At 49.0% G+C, this 27417-nt stretch overlaps 1 protein-coding gene and 1 pseudogene across 1 annotated transcript in view; both read left to right on the plus strand.

Annotated features, from left to right (window-relative positions):
- LOC142365606 (activated RNA polymerase II transcriptional coactivator p15-like) overlaps nucleotides 1–27417 on the plus strand; it is a 64875-nt gene that overhangs the window by 20645 nt on the left and 16813 nt on the right. The window lies entirely within an intron of this gene.
- LOC142365510 (endogenous retrovirus group V member 1 Env polyprotein-like) lies at nucleotides 9110–26601 on the plus strand (annotated as a pseudogene).

The raw sequence follows: 27417 nt of genomic DNA on the forward strand, positions 1-27417 counted from the left end.
TGGTGTGGTTCGTGTCCAAGGATTGCAGGTTAGAGATGTCAGTCTCGAGGAAGTTACTGGATGTCATTCGATGAAGCTAGCTCAGGTTTCACCACCTCTGTGTTAACCTGGAAGACACTTACTGAATACTGTTAGTATTATGTAGCAATTAACATCATACTGTTCTAAATTGAGTATTCTCACCAAGAATCGGATCTCCTTCAGGTACGCATTGGGCTTCACCCTCCTTCAGCGTCACCCACCAAGTACATCCAGGCCCTTGAACGAAAACAATCCCATAAATGGGTTTGCCTTTGCCCAAAGCAGGAATAACCCAGACAGTTTTCCCCAACATGTTCCTTTCATGCACCACAGGGATTTTATCCCCTTTTACTGTATGTAAAAGATCTGAGTGAGCAGGGCCAGCTCGATTGGTTGATCCCCTGGTGTTAACTAACCAGGTGGCTTCTGCCAAATGTTTATCCCAGTTTTTGAAAGTTCCACCTCCCATTGCTTTCAGGGTAGTTTTTAGAAACCTATTGTGTTGTTCAGTCTTCCCAGAGGCTGGTGCATGACAGGGGATGTGATATACCCACTCAATGCCATGTTCTTTAGCCCAGGTGTTTACAAGGCTGTTTTTAAAATGACTGCCATTGTCTGACAACTCTTTCTGGAGTACCGTGTCACCACAGAACTTGCTTTTCAAGGCCCAGGATAGTGTTCTGGGCAGTTGCATGAGGCACAGGATAGGTTTCCAGCCATCCGGTGGTGGCCTCCACCATGGTAAGCACATAGCATTTACCCTGGCGGGTTTGAAGGAGTGTGATATAGTCAATTTGCCAGGCCTCCCCATATTTATATTTCAACCACCGGTCCCCGTACCACAAAGGCTTTAGTCGTTTGGCTTGTTTGATTGCGGTGCATGTTTCACAATCGTGGATAACCTGTGCAATAATGTCCATGGTTAAATGCACCCCTCAGTCACGAGCCCATCTGTATGTTGCATCTCTTCCTTGATGACCTGAAGCATCATGGGCCCACCAAGCTAGAAACAGTTCACCTTTGTGTTGCCAGTCCAAATCCACCTCAGCCACTTTAATCTTGGCAGCCCGATCCGCCTGCTGATTGTTTTGTTGTTCTTCAGTGGACTGACTCTTAGGGACATGAGCATCCACATGACGTACTTTCACAGGCATGTTCTCTAGCCAGGCAGCAATATCTTGCCACAATGAGGCAGCCCAAATGGGCTTCCCTCTGCACTGCCAGTTACTCCGCTTCCAGTGTTTTAACCACCCCCACAAGGCATTTGCCACCATCCATGAGTCAGTATAAAGTACTGGCCACTTTTCCTGTTCAGCGATGTTTAAGGCCAGCTGGATGGCTCTTACCTCCGCAAACTGACCTGACTCACCTTGTCCCTCATCAGCCTCTATGATTTGTTGTGTAGGACTCCATACTGCTGCTTTCTGCTTATGATGTTTTCCTGCCAGACGGCAGGATCTGTCAGTGAACAGGGCATACTGCTTTTCATTTTCCTGTAGTTCATTATATGGTGGGGCTTCTTCAGCATGCGTCACCTCCTGTTCTTCTGGTGACACTGTGAAATCTTTACCTTCTGGCCAGTCCATGATTACTTCTAAGATTCCTGGGCGACTGGAGCTACCTATTTGAGCCTGCTGTATGATTAAAGCAATCCACTTATTCCAGGTGGCATCGGCTGCATGGTGAGTAGCAGAAACCTTTCCCTTGAACATCCAGCCAAGTACTTGCAGTCAGGGTGCTAGGAGGAGCTGTGCTTCAGTACCAATCACCTCTGAAGCAGCTCAAACTCCTTCATATGCTGGTAATATTTCTTTTTCAGTTGGAGTATAGTTGTCCTCAGAGCCTTTATATCCTCGGCTCCAAAAACCTAAGGGTCGACCCCAACTCTCACCTGGTGCTTTTTGCCAGAGGCTCCAAGTAGGACCACTGTCTCCGGCTGCGGTGTAGAGCACATTTTTAATATGTTTGTCTGACTGGACTGGTCCAAGCACTTCTGCATGCATTATTTCTTGTTTAATTTGTTCAAAGGCCTGTCGATATTCAGGGTCCGATTAGAAATCATTCTTTTTTCGAGTTACTCAATAGAGAGGGCTCACTATGTGACTATAATCTGGAATGTGCATTCTCCAAAAACCTATAACGCCCAAGAAAGCTTGTGTTTCTTTTTTGTTAGTTGGTGGGGACGTAGCTGTTATTTTGTTAATCACTTCTACAGGGATCTGGCGACACCCATCTTGCCATTTAATTCCTAAAAACTGGGTCTCTCGTGCAGGACCTGTGACATTACTTCTTCTTATGGCAAAACCAGCTTTCAGAAGAATGTTAATTATTCTCTCACCTTTCTCAAAGACTTCGGCTGCTGCTGTGTCACCCCATATGATGATGTGTTACAGAATCACAGAATCACAGAATAGTAGGGGTTGGAAGGGACCTCTGTGGGTCATCTAGTCCAACCCCCCCGCCGAAGCAGGGTCACCTACAGCAGGCTGCACAGGACCTTGTCCAGGCGGGTCTTGAATATCTCCAGAGAAGGAGACTCCACAACCTCCCTGGGCAGCCTGTTCCAGTGCTCCGTCACCCTCAGAGAGAAGAAGTTCCTCCTCATGTTCAGACGGAACTTCCTGTGCCTCAGTTTGTGCCCATTACCCCTTGTCCTGTCACTGGGCACCACTGAAAAGAGCTTGGCCCCATCCTCCTGACACCCACCCTTCAGATATTTGTAGGCATTTATAAGGTCCCCTCGCAGCCTTCTCTTCTTCAGGCTGAACAAGCCCAGTTCCCTCAACCTCTCCTCGTAGTGGAGATGTTCCAGTCCCCTCACCATCCTTGTAGCCCTCCGCTGGACTCTCTCCAGTAGCTCTTCATCCTTCTTGAACTGGGGAGCCCAGAACTGGACACAGTACTCCAGATGAGGCCTCACCAGGGTAGTGTAGAGGGGAAGGAGAACCTCCCTTGTCCTGCTGGCCACACTCTTCTTGATGCACCCCAGGATCCCATTGGCCTTCTTGGCAGCCAGGGCACACTGCTGGCTCATAGTTAACCTGTCGTCCACCAGGACACCCAGGTCCCTCTCCGCAGAGCTGCTCTCCAGCAGGTCCACCCCAAGCCTGTACTGGTGCATGAGGTTGTTCCTCCCCAGGTGCAGGACCCTGCACTTGCCCTTGTTGAACCTCATCAGGTTCCTCTCTGCCCAGCTCTCCAGCCTATCCAGGTCACGCTGAATGGCAGCACAGCCTTCTGGTGTATCTACCACACCTCCCAGTTTGGTGTCGTCAGCAAACTTGCTGAGGGTACATTCTAACTCTTCATCCAGGTCGTTGATGAAGAAGTTAAACAAGGCTGGGCCCAGTACTGACCCCTGAGGGACACCACTTGTCACCAGCCTCCAACTAGACTCAGCGCCGCTGATGACAACCCTCTGAGTTCTGCCATTCAGCCAGTTCTCTATCCACTTCACCGACCACTCATCCAGCCCACACTTCCTCAGCTTCCCCAGGAGGATATCATGGGAGACTGTGTCGAAAGCCTTGCTGAAGTCAAGGTAGATAACATCCACAGCTCTCCCTTCGTCTACCCAGCCAGTCATGTCATCGTAGAAAGCTATCAGATTGGTCAGGCATGATTTCCCCTTGGTGAATCCATGCTGACTACTCCTGATAACCTTCTTTTCTTCCACTTGCTTGATGATGGCCTCCAGGATAAGCTGCTCCATCACCTTTCCCGGGATGGAGGTGAGGCTGACCGGCCTGTAGTTCCCTGGGTCCTCCTTCTTGCCCTTTTTGAAGATTGGAGTGACATTGGCCTTTCTCCAGTCCTCGGGCACCTCTCCAGTCCTCCAGGACCTCTCAAAGATGATGGAGAGTGGCTCAGCAATGACATCCGCCAGCTCCCTCAGCACTCGTGGGTGCATTCCATCGGGGCCCATGGATTTGTGGACATCCAGATCGCTTAAGTGATCCCTCACACAGTCCTCCTCGACCAAGGGAAAGTCGTCCTCTCTGTAGGCTTCTTCTCTTACCTCCGGGGCCTGGGATTCCTGAGGGCCAGTCTTAGCACTGAAGACTGAAGCAAAGAAGGCATTCATTAGCTCTGCCTTCTCCGCATCCTCCGTCACCAGGACACCCGCCTCATTCAGCAGAGGCCCCACGTTGTCCCTAGCCTTCCTTTTGCTGCTGATGTAGTTGAAGAAGCCCTTCTTGTTGTTTTTGACATCCCTTGCCAGCTTCAATTCCAGGTGAGCCTTGGCCTTCCTCGTCGCATCCCTGCATGCTCTCACTACGTTTCTGTACTCTTCCCAAGTGGCCTGTCCCTCTTTCCACATGCCATGCACCTTTCTCTTCTGCCTGATCTCCGCTAGAAGCTCCTTGTTTAACCATGCAGGTCTCCTGCCTCCTTTGCTAAATTTCTTTCTCAGGGGGATGCATTGCTCCTGTGCATGGAAGAAGTGTTGTTTAAAAAGCGACCAGCACTCATGGACCCCCCTGCCTTCGAGAGCCCTGGCCCACGGGATTCCTCCAAGTAGCTCCTTGAAGAGGGCAAAGTCAGCCCTCCTGAAGTCCAGGGTTTTGATCCTGCTTATCGCCCTGCTTCCTCCATGCAGGATCCTGAACTCGACCATTTCATGGTCACTGCAGCCGAGTCTACCTCCAACCTTCACGTCCTCCACCAGTCCCTCCTTGTTTGTTAACACGAGGTCCAGCAGCGCGCCTTTCCTTGTTGGTTCCTCCACCACTTGCATCAGAAAGTTATCATCGATGCTCTGTAGGAACCTCCTGGATTGCGCCTGCCTAGCTGTATGGTCTTCCCAGCTGATGTCAGGGTGGTTGAAGTCCCCCATGAGAACCAGAGCCTGTGACTGTGAGGCTGCTTGCAGCTGCCTGTAGAAGGCAGCTGTGTTCCGGAGCTTCACTCTGTTCCAATGCAGTTTCAATGAGTCCATGGCAGATGATAGGGCTGTGTTCCCACCCCGGGGTAATCGATTCCAGGCGTACTAGATACCCCTCCAGGTAAAAGCAAACCGTGGCCTGCACTCTCCTGCTAAAGGAACAGAGAAAAAAGTACTAGCAATGTCAACTGTGGCATACATGACTGGAATGCTGTCATGGATGGCTACAGACTCTTTAGGAAAGACAAGCCAACAAGGAGAGGTGGTGGAGTTGCTCTATATGGGAGGGAGCAAGTAGAATGCATTGAGCTCGGCCTGGGGGCAAATGAGGAACAAGTTGAAAGCTTATGGGTTAGAATTAAGGGACAGGCTCATATGGGTGACATTACGGTGGGTGTGTACTACAGGCCACCTGACCAGGAGGAGGAAGTTGATGAGGCCTTCTACAGACAGCTGCAAGTAGCCTCACAGTCACAGGCCCTGGTTCTCATGGGGGACTTCAACCACCCTGACATCAGCTGGGAAGACCACACAGCTAGGCAGGCGCAATCCAGGAGGTTCCTACAGAGCATCGATGATAACTTTCTGATGCAAGTGGTGGAGGAACCAACAACGAAAGGCACGCTGCTGGACCTTGTATTAACAAACAAAGAGAACCGGTTGAGGATGTGAAGGTTGGAGGTAGACTCGGCTGCAGTGACCATGAAATGGTCGAGTTCAGGATCCTGCGTGGAGGAAGCAGGGCGATAAGCAGGATCAAAACCATGGACCTCAGGAGGGCTAACTTTGGCCTCTTCAAGGAGCTACTTGGAGGAATCCCGTGGGCCAGGGGGCTCGAAGGCAGGGGGGTCCAAGAGTGCTGGTCGCTCTTTAAACATCACTTCCTCCATGCTCAGGATCGGTGCATCCCCCTGAGAAAGAAATCTAGAAAAGGAGGCAGAAGACCAGCATGGATGAACAAGGAGCTTCCAGCGGAGCTCAGGTGGAAGAGAAAGGTCCATGGAATGTGGAAAGAGGGATGGGCCACTTGGGAGGAGTACAGGAATGTTGTCAAAGCATGCACGGATGCAACAAGGAAGGCTAAGGACCACCTGGAACTGAAGCTGGCAAGGGATGTCAAAAACAACAAGAAGGGCTTCTTCAACTACATCAGCAGCAAAAGGAAGGCTAGGGTCAACATGGGGCTGCTGCTGAATGAGGTGGATGTCCTGGTGACGGAGGATGCAGAGAAGGCAGAGCTACTGAATGCCGCCTTTGCTTCAGTCTTCAGTGCCAAGGCAAGCCCTCAGGAATCCCAGGCCCTGGAAGCAAGAGAGGAAGCCTACAGAGAGGATGACTTTCCATTGGTCGAGGAGTACTGCGTGAGAGATCACTTAAGCGATCTGGACGTCCACAAATCCATGGGCCCCGATGGAATGCACACACGAGTGCTGAGGGAGCTGGCGGATGTCATTGCTGAGCCACTCTCCATCATCTTTGAGAGGTCCTGGAGGACAGGAGAGGTGCCCGAGGACTGGAGAAAGGCCAATGTCACTCCAATCTTCAAAAAGGGCAAGAAAGAGGACCCAGGGAACTACAGGCCGGTCAGCCTCACCTCCATCCCAGGAAAGGTGATGGAGCAGCTTATCCTGGAGGCCATCATCAAGCAAGTGGAGGAAAAGAAGGTTATCAGGAGTAGTCAGCATGGATTCACCAAGGGGAAATCATGCCTGACCAATCTGATAGCTTTCTACGATGGCATGACTGGCTGGGTAGATGAGGGGAGAGCCGTGGATGTTGTCTACCTCGAGTTCAGCAAGGCTTTTGACACTGTCTCCCATAACATCCTCATAGGGAAGCTGAGGAAGTATGGGCTGGATGAGTGGTCGGTGAAGTGGATAGAGAACTGGCTGAATGGCAGAACTCAGAGGGTTGTCATCAGCGGCGCTGAGTCTAGTTGGAGGCCGGTAACTAGTGGTGTCCCCCAGGGGTCAGTACTGGGCCCAGTCTTATTCAACTTCTTCATCAACGACCTGGATGAAGAGTTAAAATGTACCCTCAGCAAGTTTGCTGATGACACCAAACTGGGAGGAGTGGTGGATACACTAGCAGGCTGTGCTGCCATTCAGCGAGACCTGGACAGGCTGGAAAGTTGGGCAGAGAGGAACCTGATGAAATTCAACAAGGGCAAGTGCAGGGTCCTGCACCTGGGGAGGAACAACCCCGTGCACCAGTACAGGCTTGGGGTGGACCTGCTGGAAAGCAGCTCTGGGGAGAGGGACCTGGGTGTGCTGGTGGATGACAAGTTAACCATGAGCCAGCAGTGTGCCCTGGCTGCCAAGAAGGCCAATGGGATCCTGGAGTGCATCAAGAAGAGTGTGGCCAGCAGGTCGAGGGAGGTTCTCCTCCCCCTCTACTCTGCCCTAGTAAGGCCCCATCTGGAGTACTGTGTCCAGTTCTGGGCTCCCCACTTCAAGAAAGATGAGGAGCTACTGGAGAGAGTCCAGCAAAGGGCTACGAGGATGATGAGGGGACTGGAGCATCTCTCCTATGAGGAAAGGCTGAGGGAGCTGGGCTTGTTCAGCCTCAAGAAGAGAAGGCTGAGTGAGAGGACCTTATAAATGCTTATAAATATCTCAAGGGCGGGTGTCAGGAGGATGGGGCCAGACTCTTTTCAGTGGTGCCCAGTGACAGGACAAGGGGCAATGGGCACAAACTGAAGCATAGGATGTTCCGTCTGAACATGAGGAAGAACTTCTTCCCTCTGAGGGTGACAGAGCACTGGAACAGGTTGCCCAGGGAGGTTGTGTATTCTCCTTCTCTGGAGATATTCAAGACCCACCTGGACAAGTTCCTGTGCAGCCTGTTCTAGGTGACCTTGCTTTGGCAGGGGGGTTGGACTAGAGGACCCACAGAGGTCCCTTCCAACCCCTAACATTCTGTGATTCTGTGATACTATTTGGCTGCCTTCAATTCCAGTTCGTATTGACGTTCAAGCATGTCCAGCATGGCAGCACTTAATGGCGGTATAACTTCATTTAGGCCACGATAGTCTACTGTCAGTCTCCATTCTCCGTCAGGTTTTTGCATTGGCCTTATTGGACTGTTAAAGGGTGAAGGAGTTTTACTGATCACTCCTTGATTCTCTTGTGGTGAAACCAGTTTTTGAATGGGGATCAGGGAGTCTCGGTTGGTGCTATATTGTCGTCGGTGCACCGTTGTGGTAGCAATTGGCACCTGTTGTTCTTTGACCTTAAGCAACCCTATAACAGAAGTGTCCTCTGAGAGGCCAGGCAAGGTAGACAGCTGTTTAATGTCCTCAGCCTCTACAGCTGCTATACCAAAGGCCCATCGATACCCTTTTGGCTCCTTAAAATAACCTCTCTTGAGGTAGTCTATGCCAAGGATGCAAGGAGCATCTGGGCCAGTTACTACAGGGTGCTTTTCTCATTCATTTCCAGTTAGGCTCACTTCGGCCTCCAATACAGATAACTCTTTAGATCCGCCCATCACTCCATAAATACTGATTGACTCTGCTCCTTTATGATTCAATGGCATTATAGTACACTGTGCGCCAGTGTCTACCAAAGCTTTATACTCACGAGGTTCTGACGTACCAGGCCATTGAATCCACACAGTCCAGTAAACTCGGTTGTCCCTCTCCTCCACCTGACTGGAGACAGGGCCACCCCAATTTCTTTTATTCGAGTCTGTTAGGGAGGAACGGGAATTCCACCTACCCCGTCTGGAGAACTGCCCACTAGAAACCAGGGTAACTTTTCTTTTGGGCATTTTCTTTTTTAACTCACATACTCTTGCCTCTAGGTCAGCAGTAGGCTTTCCATCCCATTTCCTCATATCTTCCCCCTGGTCACGCAGGAAAAACTACAAGCTACCCTGTGACGTGTTCCATTTCTCTTGAGCCAATGCCGAAAAAGTGTGTCTTCTCCTAACGGCTCCGACATGGGCTCCTGTACATAGGAATTCAAGTTTGTCAAGTATTTTTTGTAACATGTTCTGATTTTTCTCAGCTGTCTTAGTCATCTTCTCCACTGCTGAGACGCAGGCCTGTAGGGGGGAAGAGACACTGACTTCTAACCGCTGCAATTTGGTAGCCACTTCATCCACAGTTGCTTCCTCATCATCTTGTATTAATTACTACCAATAAGTGGACATATGTTGAGGGTGCACTCTGTACAACCTTCTGCAATAAAGGTCGGGTGCATGGCGCTTTGTCAGGATCTATAATTGTCTGTGGGTCGCTGTGAATTCTCTCTCGCACAGCTAATTCTCTCAGGTACTTAATTCCTTTCTCCATGGTGGTCCATTTGCTTAGGCAGCAAATGATATCACTCTTATAGGGATAACTGCTCCTCACTGCCCACAAGATTCTCCTCCAGAGGCTTTGATTTTCTGCCCTTTCCTCAATAGCCTTATTGCCGAGTTTCAGCATCCGTAAAAGGACGGGAACGACTCTCACATGCATTGGTATGATGCACAGTCGGATTCTTTATTCTCCCGCTTGTGCGGTTATATACATTTACCATATCTGTACACGCGATTACGCTTATATCGGATAGGCTACAGACATAAATCACACGCTGTTCACACACCCACATTCCCTTATGATTGGTAACTATGCACTAACGCCAATAGCAACAGACTGCCTCCACGTCCTTGAACACATCTTGTTTTTGCTAACCCACACCATGTGCACTATCAGAACTTTCTCAATGGCTGTTCTTAGCTGTCTTCACCAACAGACTCTTCAATTATGCTGTTTTGCTTAAGCGGCCTAGTCGTGCTAATTCTCAAGCTACATCGACCCCAACATCTCCCCCTTTTTCTTTTCAAAAAAGCTAAGCTATCTTATCATTGCCTTAAAAACATTTGCTCAATTTGTGTTAATTGCATCACAAAAATTTTCTTCACAGTTACCTCTAGTGCCTTTTGTGTTATGCGTATTATACACGGGACCAACATAATCACTGCCATAATCATTACAACAATAAGCAATAACATTTTGATTAGTGACATTAACCAGCCAGAAATTCCCCATCTGTTTCCTGCTGCATCAAATACTTCCGCAGCCCCAATAAATCAGAATGCAGATACAATAGTCTAAAGGCAGAACACGGAAAACTTACCAAACCAGAAGACGCAAAGGCAGTTACTTAGTCCAGACAAATCCATTAGATGACAAAAACCAAATAAATCCATCAGAACACAGAAATACAAACACTATGACAACAAACACATAAAATCGCACATTTATGGTCGCGACCACACACACACACACAGCCACACCAAGTTTTCAACATAAATCCAAATATTACAAAGACTGATGAACAGACAGCAGGCAGGCAACAAAAGTAATACTGGAAGAATGCCTTTTATTAATAGTCCCTGCTCAGAACGTTTTGGTCCAGTGATCAGAGGTTCTCCCCGAGAACCTCTCGGTGCCGGCTGGAGGTCCTGCGATCCCTGGGACCGTTGATGTTCAAGAGCAGGGTCCTACCTGGGTACCCAAACTCTACTACCAGAAAGGAGCAAAATAATTCACTCTCCAAAACTTAACCCCGGAGCCCTAGAAAGCAGGCACTCATATTGACACTCGTCAGATAGTACAGATAACAGCTATACATCGTTAGGATGTAGCGCCTTCAACCATGTGGTTAGCATCTTTGTTAACCAGGCCCACTGTCTTTTTATCACCTCCCCTTCTTCTTCCGTGTTCATTCAAGATGGGTTTGATCCATTTTGCCGGTACCCACTCCGTCTGTCCATTATCTGTAGAAACACAAGCATATCCCCTCCCCCAAGTGAGTAGTCGTACTGGACCTTCCCAAACCCCTTTATCCGGGCAGAATACCATTACTAACACCACATCATTGTCATAGACATTTTTGTTTGTTCCCCTGTGCCGAACAGCTGGGGGGGTCACTATGACCTCCTCTAACATTCAACCAATTCAGGACAAAAAAGGTTTTGTGTAGACAGTCTATCAGGGATTGCTCTCTCCCCTTTTTTAAAATATTTCAATGATCTTTTAGTAAGCGATGGGAATGCTCAACAATAGCTTGACCGGTGGAGTTGTATGGGATGCCCCGTACATGCTTAACACCCCACCGTTGAAGGAAACGGGCCACCACCTGAGACCTGTAGGCTGGGCCATTATCAGTTTTAATTTGTTCAGGTACTCCCAACACAGCAAAGGCTTGCGCCCAATGTCGTTGGGTTGCTTTGGCATTGGTAGAAGTAGCTGCTGTTGCCCAGATGGCAGCCGAACACGTATCGACAGAGACGTGGATGTGCTTCAAACGCCCAAACTGGGGGAACTCAGTCACATCGGTTTGCCAAAGTTGTCTGGGCTGTAGACCTCGAGGATTTACACCACCATCCTGTATAGGAGTGAGTCTCGCACAGTCAGGGCAGGCTGCAACAATAGCACGCGCATCTGCTTTAGATAATGAAAACTGTCATTGCAGCGCCGCCGCAGACTGATGGAAAAAATAATGCGCTGCTCGTGCAGCATCAAAGCTTGTGGACAGTTGTACGGGAGTGGCCGTCACTAGTTGGTCCACACGGTGGTTACCTTCTGTTAGGCCCCCAGGAATGGAAGTATGACTTCTAATATGAGCTACAAATAGTGGTTCTTGCCGCTGTTGAAGCATGTGCCATAACTGAGTTATGGCACTGAACAGCAATGGGTTTTGTATCTTACCGATAAATGCAAAATGTAACCTTTGGACGATACCAACGACATATAGTGAGTCAACCACAATATTAAGAGGTTGTTGAGGCCACCGTTTCAACACTTCCACTACTGCTAGAAGTTCTAAAATTTGAGCAGATCCTTCCGCCACAAGGCTGTACGAGTACCAGTAGCCATGTAGTTGCCACACAAACCCAGCACGCTTCGATTTGCTGCTCGCATCCGTAAACACTGTCAATGTGTCTAGCAGGCAATCAGTCACAGTATTCCGTGGCAACAACCGTAAACATGTCTTAAACAATGGGTGACACGGGTAGTGATTATCTATTACAAACGGTTGGTTCAGTACGGCCACTGCAAATTCATCATTGGTTTGACAAAACTGTGTGACCAATTGGGATGTGAGTGGCATTATTACTTGGTGTGGTACAGCTCCAGCAATAATTTTTGCTCGTTGGCATCCTTTATGGATTATAGCCGCAATAGCCTCAGTCCTTGTGGTCACAGTTCGTTTGAAATGGCTAGGACCGAAAATCCATTCCAGGATGCATAATGGGTCTGATTGTTGCTCCCGCCATTGAGCCAATATCCCAATGATCTCTTCCCGAGAGTCATAGATATATAACTGGATCGGCGAGCCTTCAAGTATCCGGGAGATAGAACCATGTGAAATCTTCTGCACGATAACTTGGAGTGCTGCCTCTGCTGGTTGTGTTAATTGGCGTGGTTCGTAAGGATCCTTTCCATCCTGCAACAGTTCATACAAGGGCTGTAAATCCGTACCTTGTGGTAGCACTACCCATTGGTACCGCATTGTGGGTGATGCTCTGTTAATGGCGGATACTGTAAATGCAAACTTTTCACAATGATCCGGATGTAATGGGATGGTTAAAAAGCAATCCTTCAACTCTAGAATCAGGATATCCCATTGTTCAGGTATCATAGCTGGCGACAGTAGTCTGGGTTGTAGCGGCCCCATATCCTGCATTACTGCATTAAGTGCTCTTAGCTCTTGTAAGAGTCTCCATTTTCCAGACTTTTTCTGAATGGTAAACACAGGAGTATTCCAAGGACTAGTGGACGGGACCAAGTGCCCCAACTTCATTTGTTCATCCACCAGTTCTTGGAGATGGGCGAGCTTTTCGATAGACAGCGGCCATTGGTCCACCCAGATCGGCTTTTTTGTCAACCACGTGAGCTTCAGTGTAGGCCTGGATGCGCTCGCTTCAATGGCCGCTGTCAAAAAGGCATCTGAATGACACAACCCCATTGTGATAGTACATCTCTGCCTAATAGCCAAATAGTAGTATTCAAGACATAAGGGCGTGCTTGTGCCAGCAACTTACCATCTTGGTCTACAAAGGTAATGCACTCAGTACTCATTTGTGTCGCTGTTGCACCACCGATTCCTGTCACCATGCCTGACACTACCGTCAATGGCCATGACTCTGGCCATTGGGCCCTCGGGATTATAGTAACATCTGATCCGGAGTCTAACAACATTTTCTGGTCTTTTAGTACAATGCCGTTCGGTCCTTTAATAGTGATCTTTCTTATGGGCTGTTCTGTGGAAAGACGTTGTACGAATGCCACCAAGGGGGGTCCACTTGAGCCAAAGGCGTCAGTTCCCCTATAGTTAGGGTCAGCTGGGGGGACCTGAGCAATAAAAGGAATCAGTTGGGCAACCTTGCTGCCTCGTTTGATGGTTAATGGTGGCGTGAATACCTTTAACATAATCCCTATTGGGCCTGTGAAATCTGCATCAATTACCCTTGGTAGGACAAAAATTCCCTGACTAGATGCAGAGGATCGCCCCACCAACAATGCACTCAGCCCATGACCTAAAGGTCCTGTGGCTACCGAGGGAACAACATGCACCTTATCATCTTCTATAGTGATGTCTTGTCCCACGGCCAGATCGACTCCTGCGGAGCCGCTGGTGGCGGCTGGAAGCTCGTCGAGACAGCCATAGCTGTGGGGAACTTCCTTGTCCTCGCGCCCCCCATCCTGGCGCTGCTCTGCCCGTTTCCCGACAGGGGGGTACCATCCTTTTTAAACTGCGACCTGCATTGAGCTGCTTTATGCCCGAACTTGTCACATCCATGGCATGTCTCTACAAATTTGTCAGTCACCACCTTTTGCTTCTTGATCTGAGGACAGTTTCTTTTGTAATGGTCTTCCTCTCCGCAAATAAGACAACCAGTTTTTGCTTTAACACCTCGATCCCCTTTCCCCGTTTGCATGGCAGGTCGTAAAGCAGTGGCCATAGCAGTCGCATGTATTCTGGCCTTCTCTCTTTCCTCCGCTAAGCGAGGTAATCGGGAACAAGCCTCCACGTACCGACTAAGGGTAGACCCACTAGGTAGGGAAGCAATTATCTGTTGACATTGAGTGCTGGCATTTTGAAAAGCTAAATCCTTTCCTACTGCACCTTTTGCTTCACTTGGCAGATTTGGTGCCGCATCTAATGCTTCCTTTAATCGGTCTATAAAGTGCATGTACGGCTCATCAGGACCCTGACGAATCTGCGTATAAGGTAATACAGGCTTCCCAATCCGTGGTAACTCAGTTAAAGCGTCCAGGGCTAAGCTCTGTGACTGTTGCAATAATAGTCCCGATATGTCTCCTTCAGTTAACTTAGCGTCAGCTCGATCCGCCAATTCCAACAGGCTTTTCAGCGCCGTGTTTTTCAACGCTGATACAGTGGAACCCATACTGCCGATGTTCACGCACCCCCCGACGTGCCGCGGATCCGCTCCTGCCTTTCTCGGGCACCCCGGCTTACCTCGCCAGCCGGCATTCCTCTGCGTTCTTCGGCTGCGATAAATCTTCAGGGTCACCACAATGCCGAGTCTCAGCATCCGTAAAAGGACGGGAACGACTCTCACACGCATTGGTAAGATACACAGTCGGATTCTTTATTCTCCCGCTTATGCGGTTATATACATTTTCCATATCTGTACACGCGATTACGCTTATTCGGATAGGCTACAGACATAAATCACACGCTGTTCACACGCCCCACATTCCCTTATAATTGGTAACTATGCACTAACGCCAATAGCAACAGACTGCCTCCACGTCCTTGAACACATCTTGTTTTTGCTAACCCACACCATGTGCACTATCAGAACTTTCTCAATGGCTATTCTTAGCTGTCTTTTCCAGCGGCCTGTTCAGTTATGCTGTTTTGCTTAAGCGGCCTAGTCGTGCTAATTCTCAAGCTACATCGACCCCAACAGATGGGGCTGGATAAAAAGATTTTTTAATGATTGGGGAATTAGTGCTTGGCTTATAAGTTTGATAAAGATTGGGTTAATTCTATTGTGTGTTACGTGTGGTCTCCTTCTCATCATTTCGTGTTTGCTATCCTGTCTGCAAAGGGCCCTGCAGAAGATGGTAAACACTGCATTTTTGGTAGAAAAACAAAAAGGGGGAGATGTGGGAATCGGCTGGGCCGCGGGCGGCCTTGACGATCTTGATGGAATAGAGCCATATGTATGAGCTAATTATTTTGTGCACCTGTGGTTGAAAAACAGGAGTGTCCTGGGTTTGGCCAGAACAGGGTTAATTTTCACCGGAATCCAGGAAGGGGCACAGCCGGGGGGTGGGGGCTGACCCCACCTGGCCAAACAGAGCCTGGTATTCCATACCATGTGACGTCACGCGGGGTTCCGGTGGGGGGGGCGGCGCGGCAGGAAGGCACTCGCGGCTTGGGGGGGGCGCAGCGCCGGTCCTGTTTCGGGAGAGCGGCTGTCTGAGTTGTACGGTTCGTTGTTGTGTTTTCTCCTTATTTGTATCGTTGTTGTTCCTGTTTTCCCTCTGTTTGCTGTTCTGTTAAACTGCCCTTATCCCGACCCACCAGTTTCTGCCTCTTTCTTTTCATTCTCCTCCGCATGCCGGCGGGGGGAGGGGCGGCTGCGTGGCGCTTTTGTTGCCGGCGGCAGCCGAAACCAAAACATTAAATTGGCGCCCAACGTGGGGCAGGGATAACGGCAGGGCTGAGCAGCGTGTGTTAAAACAGCTTTCTTAGATTTTGTTAAATTTTGTTATACGCATTTTTCTGTGTTAAATAGTCGCCGGTAAAAATGTTTCTGTCTTTGATCAGATGGCTGTGGTTTCTGAATCCTAATTTGCAGTATGTATTCAATGCCGTGCTGTTCATCATCGCTGGGAAAAAGATCAGGATGATAATTTTGATCTACCTTACGATATCGACTTATGATATGATAACATCACTGTGCATGAAATTAGGCTTGTATTTGCATGCGGCTCTGCGGTCATTTCCGTACCTCGGATCCTATGTCTTAGATTTTGTTAATAATCAAACCCAGTCTGTGGGCAAAGCCGAAGGGGATAACTTCCCCCACTCTTTCGCCCCCCCTCTCTCCCTCAGGCTGGTCCTAACGGCTTTTGAGAATTTCGAGTACCCGTGGGATGCTCAGGGCAGCACTCTCCTTTTGTTATGCCTCCTGAATGGGTTGCAGGTTTTGTTTAGGATTAAGCAAGTCGTTAAGAACATTGTGCAGAGACCTGCCCCGGGGCCGGATAGCTGTGAGTGGCTGGGTGTGTGGGACAGCATGGGCAAGTACCTAGGGCAGTGGACACCCCCGATGTTTTTTAAACTCACCCCTGAGCAAGTACAGAATCCAGAAAAACTAGTAAAATATCTGCAAAAAGAGTGCTGCCACCCTGGGAACTCCAGACAGACACAAATCACAGCAACGTGCTGGGGTCTGGCCCATGCCTACCGAGCTGCCCTGTTTAGCACTGTTCAGTGCCCTAAAGAGGAAAAGGGGGGAAACGAAGCGGCAGGCACTGTGACTGGCGCTGCCCCCCCAGCCGGCCCTGCAGCCCCTCCAGCCCAGCAGGCAGTCACAGCCCCCCCGACCAGCACCACCGCTGCCACAGCTGCAGGGTCTGCCTCGGTTTCCCCAGAGGGCACAGCAGCTGCTCCAGCCCCAGCCACAGGCACAGTGACTGAGCCCAATGACCAACCTGTGCCGGTTGCAGTCGCCCCCGTAAAATTAAAGAAAGACGCAAAGAGAGCAGATCGCTCCGGGAGGGATGACGATGAGCCAGGGTCATCACGGGAGACAGAGACAGAGATCATCACCCGGTCCCTGTCCCTGGGCGAGCTGCGAGACATGCGGAAAGACTTCAGCCGCCACCCTGGTGAGCACATTGCCACCTGGCTGCTGCGGTGCTGGGATAACGGGGCCAGCAGCTTGGAATTAGAGGGCAAGGAAGCCAAGCAGCTGGGATCCCTGGCCAGGGAAGGGGGCATTGACAAGGCCATTGGGAAAAAGGAACAAATCCTCAGCCTCTGGAGGAGACTTCTGTCAGGCGTGAGGGAGAGGTACCCCTTCAGTGAGGATGTTGTATGCTATCCTGGCAAGTGGACCAATATGGAAAGGGGTATTCAGTACTTGAGGGAATTAGCTGTGTGGGAGCTGGTTTACTGTGACACAGACGATGAGCAGGTACCCACAGACCCAGATGAACTCCAGTGCTCACAATCCATGTGGAGGAAGTTTGTGCGGAGCGCACCCTCCTCACATGCCAACTCACTGGCAGTTGTAAACTGGAAAGGTAAAGACGCACCAACAATGGATGAGGTGGCTGTCAGACTCCGCCAATATGAGAAAAGTCTCTCTTCCTCCCTTGTCTCAGCCATGGAGAAACTGGTCAAGCGACTAGACAGGAATATGTCCTACTCCCCACCTGTGCGGGCCCGCATCTCAGCTATTAGGGGCAAGCGTTTCTCTCCTCAGGAGAGGGAATACAGAGGCTACACACCACGGGGCACCCTGTGGTTCTACCTGCGTGACCACAGAGAGGACATGAGGAAGTGGGATGGAAAACCCACCTCAAGTCTAGAGGCACGAGTACGTGAGTTGCGAGGTAAAACAATCACGAAAGGGGATTCTGTTAGGAAAAATGCCGCTCCAGTTTCCAGCGGGCAGCTCTCCAGACCAGGTAGACAGTTTGACCTTGATTCCAATCCTCTGGAGGGGACCTCCAAGTCATTTTTACAGCAGGTGAGCAGCAAATTCTCTGACCAGGATTAGAGGGGCCCTGCCTCCAGCCAGGTGGAGGAAAGGGACAACCGTGTCTATTGGACGGTGTGGATTCGGTGGCCTGGCACGTCAGATCCACAAGAGTATAAAGCTCTAGTGGACACTGGTGCACAGTGTACTTTAATGCCATCAGAGTTCAAAGGGTCAGAGTCCATTTGCATTTTGGGAGTGACAGGGGGGTCCCAAGAGCTGAGTGTACTGGAGGCTGAAGTGAGCCTCACTGGGCAGGACTGGCAGAAGCACCCCATTGTAACAGGCCCCGAGGCTCCGTGCATCCTTGGGATAGACTATCTTAGGAGAGGGTATTTCAAGGACCCAAAGGGGTATCGGTGGGCTTTTGGCATAGCTGCTTTGGAGACGGAAGAAATTGAACAGCTGTCCATTTTGCCTGGTCTCTCGGAGGATCCTTCCGTTGTGGGGTTGCTGAGGGTTGAAGAACAACAGGTGCCCATCGCAACCACAATGGTGCACCTGCGACAGTATCGTACCAACCGAGACTCCCTTCTCCCCATTCATCAGCTGATCCGCCACCTGGAGAGTCAAGGAGTGATCAGCAAAACTCGCTCACCCTTTAATAGTCCCATATGGCCAGTGAGAAAATCTACTGGAGAGTGGAGACTGACAGTAGACTACCGTGGCCTGAATGAAGTCACACCACCGCTGAGTGCTGCCGTGCCAGACATGCTAGAACTTCAATATCAGCTGGAGTCAAAGGCAGCCAAGTGGTATGCGACAATTGACATCGCTAATGCATTCTTCTCCATCCCTTTGGCAGCAGAGTGCAGGCCACAGTTTGCTTTCACCTGGAGGGGCATCCAGTACACCTGGAATCGACTGCCCCAGGGGTGGAAACACAGTCCCACCATTTGCCATGGACTAATCCAGACTGCAATGGAAAAGGGTGAAGCTCCAGAACATCTGCAGTACATCGACGACATCATTATATGGGGCGACACAGCAGAGGAGGTTTTTGAGAAAGGGGAGAAAATAATTCAGATCCTTCTGAAAGCCGGTTTCGCCATTAAGTGAAGTAAAGTCAAGGGACCTGCGCAAGAGATCCAGTTTTTGGGAATAAAATGGCAGGATGGGTGCCGTCAAATCCCAATGGATGTCATCAACAAAATAGCAGCTATGTCTTCACCAACCAGCAAAAAGGAAGCACAGGCCTTTCTGGGTGTTGTGGGTTTTTGGAGGATGCACATCCCAAATTACAGCCAGATTGTGAGTCCTCTCTATCAAGTGACCCGGAAGAAGAATGATTTTGAATGGGGCCCTGAGCAACGACAGGCATTTGAACAGATTAAACGGGAGATAGTTCATGCCGTAGCACTTGGTCCAGTCCAGTCAGGGCAAGATGTTAAAAATGTGCTCTACACCGCAGCTGGGGAGAATGGCCCAACCTGGAGTCTCTGGCAGAAAGCACCAGGGGAGACTCAAGGTCGACCCCTGGGGTTTTGGAGCCGGGGATACAAAGGATCCGAGGTCCGCTATACTCCCACTGAAAAAGAGATTCTGGCAGCATATGAAGGCGTTCGAGCTGCTTCAGAAGTGGTCGGCACTGAAGCACAGCTCCTCCTAGCACCACAATTGCCGGTCCTGGGCTGGATGTTCAAAGAGAGGGTCCCCTCTACGCATCATGCCACCGATGCTACGTGGAGTAAGTGGGTCGCTCTGATCACCCAGCGCGCCCGAATGGGAAACCCCAGTTGCCCAGGAATTCTGTAGGTCATCATGGACTGGCCAGAAGGCAAAGATTTTGGAGCATCACCAGAGGAGGAGGTGACATGTGCTGAAGAGGCCCCACTGTATAACCAGCTGCCAGAAGATAAGAAACAGTATGCCCTGTTCACGGATGGGTCCTGTCGCTTTGTGGGGAAGCAGCGGAGGTGGAAGGCTGCTGTATGGAGCCCTACATGACAAGTCGCAGAAACTGCCGAGGGAGAAGGTGAGTCCAGCCAGTTTGCAGAGGTGAAAGCCATCCAGCTGGCTTTAGACATCGCCATTTGAGAGAAGTGGCCAGTGCTCTATCTTTACACCGACACTTGGATGGTGGCCAATGCCTTGTGGGGGTGGCTGCAGCAATGGAAGAAGAGCAACTGGCAGCGCAGAGGCAAACCTATCTGGGCTGCCCCATTGTGGCAAGATATTGCTGCCCGTCTGGAGCAGTTGGTTGTAAAAGTCCGTCACGTGGACGCCCACGTCCCTTAGAATCGGGCCACTGAAGAACATCAAAACAACCACCAGGTGGATCAGGCTGCCAAGATTGAAGTGGCTCAGGTGGATCTGGACTGGCAACATAAGGGTGAACTGTTTATAGCTCGGTGGGCCCATGACACCTCGGGCCACCAAGGAAGAGACGCGACATACCGATGGGCTCGTGACCGAGGGGTGGACTTGACCATGGACACTATCGCACAGGTTATCCATGAATGTGAGACATGCGCTGCAATCAAGCAAGCCAAGCGGGTAAAGCCTCAGTGGTATGGAGGACGATGGCTAAAATATAAATATGGGGAGGCTTGGCAGATTGACTATATCACACTGCCACAGACCTGCCAAGGCAAGCGCTATGTACTCACAATAGTGGAGGCCACCACTGGATGGCTGGAAACCTACCCTGTGCCCCATGCCACCGCCCGGAATACCATCCTGGGCCTGGAAAAACAAGTCCTGTGGCGACATGGCACTCCCGAAAGAATCGAGTCGGACAACGGGACTCACTTTCATAACAGCCTCATAGACACCTGGGCCAAAGAACACAGTATTGAGTGGGTGTATCACATCCCCTACCATGCACCAGCCTCTGGAAAGATCGAACGTTACAATGGGCTGCTAAAAAACACTTTGAGGGCAATGGGGGGTGGGACTTTCAAAAATTGGGATACCCATTTAGCAAAGGCCACCTGGTTGGTGAACACCAGAGGGTCCACCAACAGGGCTGGTCCTGCCCAGTCAAAACCTCAGCGCCCAGTAGAAGGGGATAAAGTCCCTGTAGTGCACATGCGGAACATGTTAGGGAAGACGGTTTGGGTTAGTCCTGCCTCGGGCAAAGGCAAGCCCGTCCGCGGGATTGCCTTTGCTCAAGGACCTGGGTGTACCTGGTGGGTAATGCGGAAGGATGGGGAAGTCCTATGTGTACCTCATGGGGATTTAATTTTGGGTGAGAATAGTCCATAAATAAATTGTATAAAGTTAATTGTTAAATAACCCTGTCACTGTCTGTTATCACTGTTATAATTGTTATATTTTGTACCAGTATTAGCATAGTAAGAATTGTCCAGATTAAAGAAGGATGGACTTTTTTGATGAAAACCTAGCAGAGCACAGCGATGATGGGACTGGACCTGGTTTTCAACAACTGGCACCCAGCAACTTCATCAAGATCAACATCTCCTGCAGACTGTGGGCACGGGCTGCACCAGATACATCAGCCGTGAGCTCCGGATGCAGCAAGTGACCGCCCATCACCACACATCACCTCTCCTGCCACGGAAGATCATTACGACAGAGGGAGCCTGAAGTCATGGATTAAATGAACTCAACGGACACTTTAGAGTGATGATCCATACACTAAGGGAATGATATCTGGAGACAGGAGAAGTGGTGGTGATCAACTGGACAATGGGGGACCTGTGCATGACGTAGATGGTATGGAATAAGGGGTGGATAATGTCCTGGGTTTGGCCAGAACAGGGTTAATTTTCACCGGAATCCAGGAAGGGGCACAGCCGGGTGGTGGGGGCTGACCCCACCTGGCCAAACAGAGCCTGGTATTCCATACCATGTGACGTCACGCTGGGTTCCGGTGGGGGGGGCGGCGCGGCAGGAAGGCACTCGCGGCTTGGGGGGGCACAGCGCCGATCCTGTTTCGGGAGAGCGGCTGTCTGAGTTGTACGGTTCGTTGTTGTGTTTTCTCCTTATTTGTATCGTTTTTGTTCCTGTTTTCCCTCTGTTTGCTGTTCTGTTAAACTGCCCTTATCCCGACCCACCAGTTTCTGCCTCTTTCTTTTCATTCTCCTCCGCACGCCGGCGGGGGGAGGGGCGGCCGCGTGGCGCTTTTGTTGCCGGCGGCAGCCGAAACCAAAACAAGGAGGAAAGGAACAAAGAAAGAGGATGGGAAAATCCAACTCTTTGATAAGCGTGAAGGTCGTGTGAACGGACACATGATGACGAATCAGAAGAACAAAGGAGCTACATGCCAAAAAACCCTCACCAATGAGACTCTGGGGGTGGGGGACAAGGGGTTATAAAAATGTTATGATTAACCAATAAACTGCTGCTGTTTCTGCTTTACTTTTGCTTGCTTTTGCTTGCTTTGTGACTGTCGTGACTTATTGTGGCGTGCTGCCACAGATCATGATGATGTACAAGTAGTGGTTACTAATATCGTCAATCCAGCATCTTTCCACAGCAGAACTATAGGAGAACCAGTGTCCCGTGATTGTCTGGAGACAATTGAATCTGTATACTCCAGTCAACCGGATTTGAAGGAGGAACCGTTGGAGGACACCGAAGATACGTGGTACGTGGATGGCAGCAGTTTTATTCGGCAAGGTCAACGTAAGGCCGGATACGTAGTAACCACTACTGATCAGGTAAGAGAGACCAAGGCCCTCCTGCCTAACACCTCAGCTCAAAAGGCAGAAATCGTCGCTCTAACTCGAGCTCTGGAATTAGCAAAAGAAAATAAAATCAACATCTGGACTGATTCTAAATATGCATTTGGGGTGGTTCACACTCATGGAGCAGTCTGGAAGAAGAGAGGACTGTTGTCCACCCAAGGGAAGTACATAAAACAAGCTGAGGAAATCCTGAGGTTGTTGGAAGCAGTTCAACTACCAGAAAGGCAGTCATAATGCACTGTAAACCTCATCAGAAGGGAATAACGACTCGAGAAATAGGTAATTCCGTGGCAGATCGTGAGGCCAAGAGAGTGGCTGAGGAGGGCATAGTGGACCCAGGGAACTACAGGCCGGACAGCCTCACCTCCATCCCGGGAAAGGTGATGGAGCAGCTTATCCTGGAGGTCATCATCAAGCAAGTGGAGGAAAAGAAGGTTATCAGGAGTAGTCAGCATGGATTCACCAAGGGGAAATCATGCCTGACCAATCTGATAGCTTTCTACGATGACATGACTGGCTGGGTAGATGAAGTGAGAGCCATGGATGTTGTCTACCTAGACTTCAGCAAGGCTTTCGACACAGTCTCCCATAACATCCTCCTAGGGAAGCTGAGGAAGTATGGGCTGGATGAGTAGTCGGTGGGGTGGATTGAGAACTGGCTGAATGGCAGAACTCAGAGGGTTGTCATCAGCGGCGCTGAGTCTAGTTGGAGGCCGGTAACTAGTGGTGTCCCCCAGGGGTCAGTACTGGGCCCAGCCTTGTTCAACTTCTTCATCAACGACCTGGATGAAGAGTTAGAGTGTACCCTCAGCAAGTTTGCTGATGACACCAAACTGGGAGGTGTGGTGGATACACCAGCAGGCTGTACTGCCATTCAGCATGACCTGGACAGGCTGGAAAACTGGGCAGAGAGGAACCTGATGAGGTTCAACAAGGGCAAGTGCAGGGTCCTGCACATGGGGAGGAACAACCCCATGCATCAGTACAGGCTTGGGGCGGACCTGCTGGAGAGCAGCTCTGGGGAGAGGGACCTGGGTGTCCTAGTAGACGACAGGTTAACCATGAGCCAGCATGTGTGCCCTGGCTGCCAAGAAGGCCAATGGCATTCTGGGATGCATTAGGAGGAGTGTGGCCAGTAGGTCGAGGGAGGTTCTCCTTCCCCTCTACACTGCCCTAGTGAGGCCTCATCTGGAGTACTGTGTCCAGTTCTGGGCTCCCCACTTCAAGAAAGATGAGGAGCTACTGGAGAGAGTCCAGCAGAGGGCTACGAGGATGATGAGGGGACTGGAGCATCTCTCCTACGAGGAGAGGCTGAGGGAGCTGGGCTTGTTCAGCCTGAAGAAGAGAAGGCTGAGAGGGGACATTATAAATGCTGACAAATATCTGAAGGGTGGGTGTCAGGAGGATGGGGCCAAGCTCTTTTCAGTGTTGTCCAGTGACAGGACAAGGGGCAATGGGCACAAACTGAAGCACAGGAAGTTCCGTCTGAATATGAGGAACAATTTCTTCCCTCTGAGGGTGACGGAGCACTGGAACAGGCTGCCCAGGGAGGTTGTGGAGTCTCCTTCTCTGGAGATATTCAAGACCTGCCTGGACAAGGTCCTCTACAACCTATTGTAGGTGACTGTGCTTCGGCAGGAGGGTTGGACTAGATGACCCACAGAGGTCCCTTCCAACCCCTAAAAAGAAAAAAAAAAAACAAACCAAAAACCCTCAAATGATTGAGTACACTGATTATAAAATTTAAATGAAAAAATGTTATACAAGAATCAAAAGCTATTTATGAATTGCAGTGCTTGGTCCCAGACGGTAAAATCCAAATTGATCAGACTAACAGTGAGCCTAGATACTCAGAGAAGGATTAGAAACTAATTAATGACCTAGATGGAAAAATAGGCGAAAATGGATGGGCTAAAACACCACAAGGAAAAATAATAGTACCTTGTACCTTACTTTGGGCTGTAATTATGGCGGAGCACAGAAAGACTCATTGGGGAACCGAAGCTCTATACAAATACCTAGGCAAATGCATTGTTGCTCGGAATTTATACACAACCATCAAACAGGTGACACAACAATGTGAGGTTTGCCTACAAAATAACCCCCAAACAACTTGAAAGGTTACATTGGGACAAATAGGAAAAGGGAACCTTCCTGGGCAATGGTGGCAAATTGATTTCTCGGAACTTCCAAGAAAAGGGGAGTTCTGATACTTGTTTGTTTTGGCTGACACCTTTTCAAGTTGGCCAGAAGCATTCCCCTGCCGAACGAATAAAGCCAGGGAAGTGACTAAGGCATTGGTGCAAGAAATTATACCCAGGTTCGGAGTTCTGGCAGTCATGTCCTCAGATCGAGGACCGCACTTCGTAGCAAAGGTCACTCAGCAAATTAGTGGGTTTCTGGGTATATATATTGGCAGTTATATACCCCTTATAGGCCACAGGCAGGTGGTCAAGTGGAAAAAATGAACCAACTCCTTAAATTGCAAATTGTAAAACTAGGACAGGAAGCTGGATTGACCTGGCCTCAGTCACTACCCCTGGCTCTTCTGAGAATTAGAACCAAACTTAAGGCTAAGGAGGGACTAAGCCCTTTTGAAATACTGTATGGAAGACCTTATATGGTGCAGGCAGGAGCATCTACACGGTAGATGTCGGTACTGAGGTGCTAACTGACTATGTAATAAGTTTATAGAAACAACTCCGAGAGGTAGAAAAATTGGTCCTGGGCACTCGTGCCCGCAGGCTCAACGGACCAATTCATAATGTTGTACCAGGTGATATATATATGTCAGATCTCTTTCAGACTCACCTTTAGGGCCTAAATGGGATAGACCTTTTCAAGTTCTGCTAACGACACACACGGCAATGAAGGTGAAAGAATTCTCTTCCTGGATTCACCATACGAGAGTCAAAAGAGTGCTGAAACAGCAATGGGAGGCCAAGCAGACCAGTCCTCTAAAATTCCATCTCCAATGAAAGGATTGCTGATCGTCTATATCTTAATGGGACTTTGTATAGTAGAAACTCATTCCTGGGACCAGAATGTATATTTACAGTTAACTAGTAATATTTCGAGGCTTTTGAATTTGTTCAATTGCTGGGTATGTGCTGCTCTTCCCAGAGGTGATGTGAAATTCCCTCTCTTTGGAATACCGGTGTCTTATGCTAATTGAAGCTGGCCATATGATAACCTAAATAATTCCACTTTGCCCACAGGAGAAAATTTGATTTGGAAACTGGACAGGCCTTGTGCAGAGAGTCAACGTATGTCTATACTCCCTAACAGAGAAACTATGTGTTGGGGTTTTAAATTCCCATTACCAAAGAAAAAGGAAACAGGTCTAAGTTATTCTTGTGGATGTAGTGTCATCCACCCTTTAAAATTTGATCTACAAGTTTTGGGAAAGCCGATCTTTATAAAACAGGTAAATGAAACTGCTCCAAAGGTTGGAAACTTTAATCTGAGCACTATTAATGGAACTGAATGTACTAAAAAAGGTGATGATTCCTCGGGATGTCCCGTTGCAGTTAAAGTAGGACTACAGCTTGATTATACATATGATTGTGTACCTGATGGGCTATGGTGGCTATGTGGAGATGGTCATGCCAGGAAGTCCTTACCTCGTTATTGGGATGGGACTTGCACTTTAGGATATCTAGCTCCCCAGGATAAAGTATTCAATCACATCCACCACCAGGTATTTTAAGATCACCATGGAAACTCATTAAATGAGAAGTTAACAATCCCCTAATCGAATGAGGAACAGGATTTCATAGTTTTGTTAGATGGCTCTTTCCCTACTTAGGAGTAAGTGAATTGGAAAAAGCAATAGTGAAGATTTCGGCCACCATAGAACAAACAGAAAATCTTACTGCAGATGCCATACAGGGAATTCAACAGGAAGTTTCCTCATTAGGCAAGGTGGTAAGTCAAAACAGAATGGGTCTAGATATGCTTTTAGCAAAAGAGGGAGGATTGTGTATGGTTATTAATCAAACTTGTTGTACCTATGTTAACGAAGAAAAATGGGTAGAAACAGATCTAAACCAGATCTGGGAAAAAACTAAAGTTTTACACCAAGTGGCTGAAGATGACACCTCTTTTGGGTTTACTGAACTTTGGGAAAAGCTCACATCCTGGCTACCTAACTTAGCATGGCTAAAGCAATTGTTTGTTACATGTATAATTATTGTAGCATTAGGAATATTGATTTGTTGTATGTTACGATGTTTTGTATGGATAAGTATGCGTTCTGGCGATAGTTATGAGGAGTGGAAAAGGCACCAATTAAGATGAAAAGCAGAAAGCGGGCAATACTTCAGGGAAACGCGATTTCAAAACATAGTGATTTAGCAAAAGAATTTGCTAAGGAGAAAGAAAAGGGGGGACTTGAAACAAAAGGCTTAAATATTTGCTCTAACTTTAGGTAGTACAGAGCTGGGTTTTAGTAAGATAAGAGGAACTATCTTGTCAGCAAGGTCCTTCACCCAAACGGCCTTGTAGATAACAGCCCAGGACAACTCAGCAGTTTCAGCCAAAGATAAAAAGTTTACTGTGAAGACTTCCTTCCCAAGTGAAGAGCCTTCCTCCCAAGGCCCCCCCCCCCATGACCACCAGATGGGAGTACACAGGCACAAGTGGGAGGGAACATATGATGATGAATTCCTGAAACTAATTGTAATAACCCTGCCTATTCTTCGAAATCTAATGAATATGTATGCTTATGTAGAATAAATATATAGTCACCTGCTCCCTTGGTGTGCAAGTTAGGAGGAGCGATCCCCCTTGCACCCGGTGCCGTAATAAACCTGCTTTATAACTGTCCGTGAGTTGTGGAGTTTGTTTCCGCATGTCAGAAGGACTTGATTAAAAATGCATAAAGAATTGTTGATTTGAATGTGATGCTCCTAAAGCCTTAGCATTCTTTGTGTACCAGGTATTGACCTATAAGAAAGCAAAGCAGATAGGGATTACAAAGACCTGAACTGCCATTACTATTATTATATGAAAAGTTAGTAAAAGCCTTGAAAAGAATAGCTACTTTTTTTTTCAAATTAATATTCCATATGTGGAGACTATTTTGTGTGGAATAGGTTGGTTTGGGTTTTTTTG

The sequence above is a fragment of the Opisthocomus hoazin genome, chromosome W (genome assembly GCF_030867145.1).
Source record: "Opisthocomus hoazin isolate bOpiHoa1 chromosome W, bOpiHoa1.hap1, whole genome shotgun sequence".
NCBI classification, from domain to species: Eukaryota; Metazoa; Chordata; class Aves; order Opisthocomiformes; family Opisthocomidae; genus Opisthocomus; species Opisthocomus hoazin.